At 42.8% G+C, this 7,925-nt stretch overlaps 1 pseudogene; it reads left to right on the top strand.

Moving 5' to 3' along the window:
* The first annotated feature begins 1,670 nt into the window (after positions 1–1,670).
* LOC136637401 (5S ribosomal RNA) lies at positions 1,671–1,787 on the top strand (annotated as a pseudogene).
* Positions 1,788–7,925: the final 6,138 nt, after the last annotated feature.

Genomic DNA, 7,925 nt, shown 5'->3' with positions numbered 1-7,925 from the left:
TTCCCAGTTATAGTTTCTTGTTATAGTGGAATGCAAATGAGCAGGATGCAAAAACAAACAAACAAAAACACCATGGACACCAGTGACACATTTGACCAAGACACAATCATTCAGAACACAAATACCCTACTACCCTACTTCACATGTGATTCTTCCTTGCTGGAATGGGGAGGTTCAATTTACAAGTTCTAGAAAAATCCTATGATATGCAGGTAAATTAACTTGGAGCAATGAACTTTTTTCCAGAAACCACTTTGCTGAGAGCCAGGCTTGGACTGAAAGCTCCAAAGGGCCGAGGAGACATTTAAGGGAAGGGCCTTGGCATTGTCTAATGATTTAGGCAGAGCTTTATTTCACACTTCATTTAGTGAGATGATTGCGAATGGAAATGAAGAGTGGGGGAAATGTGCCAATCTCTTCTAAATGACTTACTGTGTGTGGCTTTATTGTCATCTCCCCTTTTGGGGGGTAGTACAAGTTCATAGCAGCCTCTGGACGTCTTGCCAGATCATCTCCATAATCCATTATGGCTAGTTGTTGTTGCTCATTTCCAATCCGTGTCAGATGAGGTAGCCTCAGTAACAAAATTCAACGGCCTGTTTTTTGTTTTAATTTTAAAGTGGTAGATTGCCAAGTGAATACTGCCAGATAAAGAAATGGAGGTTTTCAGAAGACGCTCAGAAGTATAGAAAGACAGATTGTGGAGATACTGAGGCACTTTTTCCCCTAGTATACAGCAAGTTCTCTCTTAAAATTGTCAATAGGTTCTTGGAAACTGCAACTGTAAGTGAAATGACTCAGCAGCGGACCTAGTGCTGGGCATGTGAGGCAAATGCCCCAGGCGCTAAGTTCACATACCTTAGGACCACATGGAAAACCCCATTGAGGCTCTTAATGCGGTCATGAACTTCACTTCTGATTTTCCAGAAGTGCAGTTTAAGAATGTGGAGAAGAGTTAGAACCTTCCCCAGCTGGTTTGAAGGTTGCACGAGGCTCCGTTGCGCTAGAAATGTTAGGGGATAGTGGCTTACCACGGGGGACGGGGGTAGCGTCTCCGGGGGGGGCAGTATCTTGAACCTTTGCCCCAGTAATAGGGCAGGGTAAGTTCACCACTGAAATGAATGATAATGAAACCATTTTTACTGTAGCCAAATTGATATATGTGAATAAGAGTTAAGTTCCTACAGCGTATTTCTGGTCACAAAAAACAACACCAAACTTCTAAATAAAGACCAAAACACTTCTAATATTAAACACTAAAATAAATGTGAGCTTTCTGAGCTGGGGAAAACCCATGCAGAACATGCAAACTCCACACAGACAGTGACCCTGGCAGGGAATCAATATTTTTCAACTTTATAACAAAATTTTCAGCCACACTAGACACTGTTCCAGAACCACCATCCAGAGCGCAATACCATAGTCTCTCGAGACTGAAGGTTGCCAACATAACAAAATGACTTTAAATGAAATGACTTCAAGTGAGTATATCGAAAGATGAGATAAAATCCCAGAAGGAAAATGAACAAAGTACTGTTTTAACATGCAATCCTGTCCAATCCTATCCATGTTTACTCAGAAATAAGTTCAAATGAGGACTACTTCCCACCCCCTATGGCTTTTCGGAGAGGACTTAGAACATATCTGTCTGGTCTTTGGTTTGAGGCGTGGCTAGTTGCCCTCTCCCTGCACATGCCTGATCTCGTCTGATCACAGAAGCTAAGCAGGGTCAGGCCTGGTTAGTACTTGGATGGGAGACCGCCTGGGAATACCGGGTGCTGTAGGCTTATACCATAGTCTTTCGAGACTGAAGGTTGCCAACCTATAGTTGCCTTCTGGGCCTCTGCTATACTGCTGTGGCTTGACTGCTTCCCTGGACCCAATGACTCAGCGATAGGACTCAATGAACCCAATGACTCAGCGATATGTGTTGAGTCTTGCTTTGTTTTAGTGTTTCATGTTAGAAGTAGGGTTTTAATGTTGTTTGCCATTTTTTCTACTTTTTAATGATACATTGTACATTTATTATGGAGCTCTGTAAGCAGCTTTGGGTATTTGCTTAAGCATGGGATAGCCGGGATATAAATTTTTCAAATAAATAAAAATAGATTCATGATGCTTGCATGAATCAAATTGCAGCCTTATACTCCTCTAGCAAAAAATGGGTAGCCCATGTCCCAGTCCATTGTTTCTAGTGAGATTCATTTACAACCAAATGCTAAGGGTGTAATTTTGTGTGTGTGTGTATGATATTTTTTCCAAAATTACTTGATTAAATAGCAAATTGTGGTGTTATGTGTTTTTATCCAAATTCTTTTTCAAAATTGTACAAACAGCGCAATAAAGCACAATAAGCATTTCAGCTGTGAACTCTGTATCATTTTAGACTATTATCAAATATATATACATACATATTCAATTCCAAATTCTTCAGAAGTGCACCGCCACACAGACAAGCAGAATTTTTTTAAATCACAGTATTCCCCCCCCCCTTTGCAAACCAAAATGGCATAAAATGTGCAAAAAAGTGATCATAGAAAGTGATCAGATCAAGGTACAGTACAATACAGAAAAAGGAAAATCAGAGAAAGGCTTCACTGAGCCATGCTTAGTTTTCCACGCTTCTCAAAAGTGCACCACCACACAAACAAGCACTACAGAGACAAGCCCCAGAAAAGGCATTTACAGCTAGTGGCTTGGGGCAGAGGGGAAATCCAGATCCAAGCACATTCATCTGATCACAGATCACAGTTTAGAACCCAATCACCACCTCCAGATTACAGTATGGTGCTGGTGCCTTTCCTGGGCATCCTACCCATTCCTCACCCACTCAAGTGTCTTCCCCCAAGCTGCCACCCACTTGCACATCCTCTAGTACAAAGGTGCCCTAACTCTGGGCTGGGGGCCATTTGCAGCTTCAGGGACCCCCAATCAGGCCCTCGGGGAGCCCCCAGTCTCCAATGAGCCTCTGGCCCTCTGGAGAATGCTGGAGCTCGTGTTGGCCGGACGCAACTGCTCTCAGTGTGAGAGCGACTGTTCAACCTCTCGCATGAGCTGTGGGCTGAGGGCTCCCTCCACTGCTTGCTGTTTCATGTCTGTGATGCAGCACTGGCAGCGAACGAAAGGCCAGCCTTGCTTTGTGCAAGGCCTTTTATAGGCCTTGAGCTATTGCAAGACCTTTATTCATTCATATAAGTTCTACCTCTAATATATTCATTTATGTAAATTTATTCAAATTTTAAATGTAAATTAATTCTTTTTTCCCCCAGCTCCCAACACAATGTCAGAGAGATGATGTGGCTCTCCTGCCAAAAAGTTTGGACATCCCTGCTCTAGCCTATACTTTTACTCAGCCCCTATACTATCGGAAACGCTTTAGGGGCGTGCTGCTTTAGTCAAAACTACTTATGGATTCCTCAAAAGTCAGCAAAAGTTGTGTTATTTTGCAAAAGGAGTGGCTTTTCATGTTTTGATCTTAATATCAATTTTATCGTTAATTGAGTAGAAATTTTCATTATTTAGCATTCTGTGTTGGTCACAAAAAGAAAAAAAAACCCCTACAGATTGCTTCAGACATGCACCTTTGTCAGTTGTGATTGCTGCAACATGAAGTGATGCCCTGCATGCCCAAATAGATGATCACAGATATAATACTATAAACAGAACTTTTTCCATAACCTCATATTACCTCCAATTTAGTGTTTTCCAGTGGAATCAGCTCACCAGGGCTCACAAACCGAGGCATCAGTGTGAACATGTGTGAACCAGACTTTTCTTTTCCGGATTATATAACATGTGATCAGATTCATGGCTGCCTCCTTCCTTTCTCTACGCTCAGTATTGTTGACAGGCTACAACTAAACAAGGTTCTCAAACTAACAGTCTGTTATAATCTCACTGATTTCGGTTAAATGGAGTTAGAGGGTTGTACAGTTCCTGAATGACACTCTTCATTACAAGATGTGTCCTCTGGCCTACATCCTCTCACTGCAGTTAATCCTCAGACACTACAGATATCATCTCAGACTGCATCCAGAATCTATTATCTGGGGGAGGGGGGAGTTTAGAGTCTCCTCTATTCTTAGAAAAATATAATCATGACTTCAAGATTGTGCACTCCATGAGACCTGCTTGTTTAAGCAGCGGATTTTGCAGAGAACGAGAAAGCTCAGTGTCACTGCCACCACCACTTCACTCAGGCGAAATTATTTTATAGTGGAAGAGCAGCCAATGTGCAAGACCCACCGTTTCGCGCAGAACTGGTGAAACAGCAAGCGTTCATTATTCAGCCTTATCAGATTTAATCCCACCTCAGCTCTGCCAAGTAACCTTGGGGAAGCAGAACTGCAAGCAGCTGATTCTTTTGTGACTCAGAAGACAGTGACCAAGGTGCAGCCGATATATGCGGCAGAATGAGAAAATTGGATTCTGAATCGGTGGTGGGAGATGAAGAATGGGGACGCTGCAGGGAGGAGATGCCATTTTGAATGCTCCTATGGAGAAACTCCCTGTGCATAAATTAATATATTATAGAGAAAGGTTCTAGATCAGCCCACTTCTGTCTGAATTAAATTTCTTCCTGCATTGTGTTTTTTTTTAAACATAATGGAGCATTCCTAACTATGAGATCTCACCTGAATTCCCACAGGTACAGCATGTGCCAGATCCTAATCCCGTTCCCTGTCCCCTTCCCTTTCTCAGACTTGCACCAGCAAAGTAGAATACCCTCTGGACGTGACCAGAGCACAGCACAGCTCTGGTTGTGTTCGGAGGGTACACATCAGGCCTCAACACAGGTTGGAGGACCCTTGTGGAGTCAAATCTGTGAATGCAAAACCTGCGGATGATGAGGTTCGACCTGTACCTATTCTTCCCATTTACACTAATACCATTCTTTGCCCCCTCTAGTCCATTCATGTGCTCTAAGGCACCAAGTGCATTGATGGTGTCATATAAATAAGAAAAAAACAAAATGAAGATCAGGCCTGCAGTGAATAACGAGCCCACCACCATAGGAGCGGTATAGTGGCACTCCTATACCACTTGAGTACCATCTTCTCCTGCCATAGTCAATAGTAGAGCTCCCATATATTTTAATGGAGCAGAATTGGAACCCTTGTATGTCTCTTAAAACTGTGAGCAGGAGATGAAACACAAATAGGGGAAAGCACAGCTCGGAAACTATACAGCCACAGCTGTTTGATAACCCTTTCCCTTATCGCTTCCATGACTGTGCAATGCTCCTATTGTTGCTATAACCCCAATTAGCTGTTGCCAGTTTAGGCCCCAATCCTATCCAATTTTCCAATGTCGGTGCAGCTGTGCCAATGGGGTTGCATTACATCCTGTGGTGGGGAGGCAGTCACAGCGGCCTTCTCAAGGTAAGGGAACAAATGTTCCCTTACCTCAAGGCTGCATTGTAGTTGCACCAGTGCTGGAAAGTTGGGTAGGATTGGGCTCTTATTTATCTTTCAACTGTTTGAAATTATTTTGCGTGTGCAGATAATTTGATTAAGTAAAATGTATCGGCCGCTTATTTTTTGTGTTCAGAGAAAAGAAAGTGAAGGAAGGTCTGCAATAATTACACATTTACCTTTGAAAAGTTTTTGAAGTTCAGACATACTATGATTAATGCTAGATACAATTCTTATAATCTGCAAAGCTCTCTCTTGCTTTCTGCAAGAACTACAAAATTTGCATTTCTAGGGCTCTGACTTGAGAGTGTTTTTAAAAAATTGGTATGTTGCTGCAATAGAGATATATACAATCAAGATGCATAATCTATAGTATTGGGTATAGTATAGTATAAGGATTTTATGTCCTTATCTTAATACAATAGCTTCTTTTTATATTCATAGCAATGTAGAATGAACTACCAATGAATCTATATTCCAAATATGCTAACTGTGAAGTTTCCTCAAACTTGGCCTGCTGAGATAGCGAATAAAATATTTGCATTCAGATTCATACCAATACATAATGCAAGGAAAAATGCAAATAATGTTGAATGCAGGGAGTATTACGTTTAAAAAGTGTTATGGAGTGTTATGATATTCTCAGTATTTTAGTGTTTCAGGCTACAGAGGTGATGTTTATACATCCATCTCCAGTTGTTCACATATTCTAGTGAGCCACTACATTCACCCAGTTAAATAGCCAGGGCACAGAGCAGGACACAGATCCTTTCATGTTAGGAATGGATCCGGTATTTCCAGGGGAATCGCATTGCATTGATACTCTGAACGATGTGATTCAAGGCTGAACTGGTCCATTTGGTTTGGGGACCCACAAGCACAGGTCCTCTCTCTCCCTGTCCTCATGTTACCTGGCTGACTGCTAACTGAGACAGTTTTTCTGCCTCCCAAGCTTGGTTGGGGAAGACATGATGATGTCTTTACGTCACCCATGAACTTCTGGAATGCTGAGCTCATGCAGGTAACTGCTGCACCGGGTTATGCGCACCCTTGGGACGCTTGCCAATAGCAACTGTGGGGTGGGGACGATCTGGCTTGGTTAAAATTCCTTCCCTTGCATGCTACAGTCCCAATCTGGATTGGGGCCTCATGATGTGCTGTTTTTGTTTGAACAGTCAAACATGCAAGCCCCAGATAATGAGAAAGCATACCATCTACCTTGGTATTCACAAGTTAAGCTTTCCTTTCATAATAAATAAAGCAATTTCTAGTCCTTCTGGCAGCGGAGAAATGCTTGACTACAGCTCATGTCATCTTTCCCCCTATCTTTCGCTGCACCATGCAAAAACACAAAAATCCCTATTTACTGAAAACCTGTGTCTTGGACGTTGAACGAATTATGAACGACTAACAGGTATGTACTCCGCTGATATGGCTGCATTAAGATGTCTAATTCTTCTACAGATTAAGGAAGTCTGTCTGGCTGAGCAATCTGAGAAAATTAAACAAAAGAACAGCCATGTTTTTCCAACCCGTGAGCTCAGCAGATGGAAGGAGAAGACCCAGTACAGAGTGCAGAATGGGGAGTGCAGATTTGAATTTATATTAACATATGTATCTCCTTTTCTTTCAGTAGATTTTCTACTTTGGATGTTTGTAATAGGGATGAATACTTATGTCTTGGTTGTATAATGCAGGTTGAAAATGGCTGAGCATCAATTTTAAAGAAAAATGTCAGAAAGTAATAACCATTGTGACTGTGTTTATAGGAATTTTTGTCCTATTGAAGGTGTTACTAAGGTTGCAATCCTTACTAACTTTCCAGCACTGATCTAGCCACAATGGAGCCCCAAGGTAAGGTAACAAACATGTCCTTACCTTGAGGAGGCCTCCTTGACTGCCTCCCCACTGCAGAATGCAGCGCACACCACACTGGCACAGCTATGTCAGTGCTGGAAAGTTGGTTAGGATTGCACCCTAAGGCCTTTACAACTCCAGTTGCTGCCCTCATTGAGGCAATAGACTGGCATCCTCTGGCAAGGGTGGTGAATGAGCTTTGGTTTTGCTCTGTGGAGGTGCCCTGGATGCCTCTGCTGAATGCAGTTGAACCCAGGGCTGTTCCAGGAGAGGGAGGAACAGGGGAGTGTTGTTGACCATAATCAACTGAGGTGCCCAGGCCAAGCATGACTTATGAGCCCAACTCCTGTGCTTCTCTCTCCTGGTCCACAGCGGGAGGGGTTAGCATGGGGTCATGGGGTGGTCATTGGCTTTGCTTAGCCGGTGAATGCAACCAAACACCAAAGCTTTACACCTTAGAAGAAGGAAGCTTATGGAGGTGTGTTGTTGATTATGCTCAGCAAAGGCAGAAAAGGGTACCTTGGCCAAGTCAATCAACCCCTAAACTTCCCTCTCCTGTGCCAGAGTAGGAGAGGAAAGTGTAAGGAGAAGCTGGCTTGGTGGTGACCATAGTTGTGGGTTGGCACGGAAAGCCCATCTATAATTGTGGAACGC

Source organism: Tiliqua scincoides, chromosome 1, assembly GCF_035046505.1.
Source record: "Tiliqua scincoides isolate rTilSci1 chromosome 1, rTilSci1.hap2, whole genome shotgun sequence".
Lineage (NCBI taxonomy): Eukaryota > Metazoa > Chordata > Lepidosauria > Squamata > Scincidae > Tiliqua > Tiliqua scincoides.
The sequence above is the reverse complement of the archived record's forward strand: the minus strand, read 5'-3'. Positions and strand labels throughout refer to the sequence as shown.